We start from the raw sequence: 931 nt of genomic DNA, 5'->3' as shown, positions 1-931 counted from the left end.
TATAAATTACACTGTGGGCTTTAAACTTTTGTGAGTGTGCTCTGAGATGAGATAGTAAGCACAAATATATTCCACATTCTATAATACCTATTACATATTAGTCACACCTCTATGTGTGGTACACATAATAATAAATAAAACATTTAAAAATGGACTTCATTGAGCATAAAAAAGGAATGTTAAAGCGTAAGAAATCTCATGGTATACTTAGAATGTGTTTGAAGAAATGGAGTTTTAAAAATAAAGAATAAAAATAAATGTGTTGAATGAGAAAGGGATACAGTAATATCTTAGAGGAATTGGAAGCCCAATGTTTATTTTCCCCAACTTATCAGAAGCTTTGAAATGTGTAGATGCATGTGAGCTCTTGTTTTGTCTATATTGCTATATTTTAAGAAAGTAGTTTATTTTTATTGTAAGATAACTTCCAGTACCTAGTCTAAATTTGTTCTAATGCTCCATTCTCAAACTATAATCTTCAGTAACTATATTTGTATGCTGCTGGGTACTGTTGAGTCAGAAATGACTCATGGCTGACCCTTCAGTGGGTTTTCAGAGGCAGTAAATAACACAGAAGATAATTCTTCCTTTTCCTATGGAGAAGCATATAGATTGAAAAAGTGTGGAGACAGAACACCTCCCAATTCACTTCTTTCCTGATTTTGAACCATACAGTATTTCCTTTCCCTGTTCTGATGACTGTTTCCTGGCCCATGTATGGGTTTTGCACGAGCACAATCTAGTGTTCTAAGATTCTCATTCTTCTCAAGGTTAGCCACAATTTGTCATGATCCACACAGTCAAATGCCTTTGTATAGTTAATGAAACACAATATCTAGAAAAGCCTTTTTAATGATTCTGGCACTTCAGACCACATCCTGGCTTTTCTAGTCATTATCTCTCATTGTTTGAAGGATCAATATTCCTTTAC

Source organism: Elephantulus edwardii, unplaced genomic scaffold, assembly GCF_000299155.1.
Source record: "Elephantulus edwardii isolate Elephantulus edwardi_28Jun2011 unplaced genomic scaffold, EleEdw1.0 scaffold00389, whole genome shotgun sequence".
Lineage (NCBI taxonomy): Eukaryota > Metazoa > Chordata > Mammalia > Macroscelidea > Macroscelididae > Elephantulus > Elephantulus edwardii.
This window is presented reverse-complemented; position numbering follows the sequence as displayed.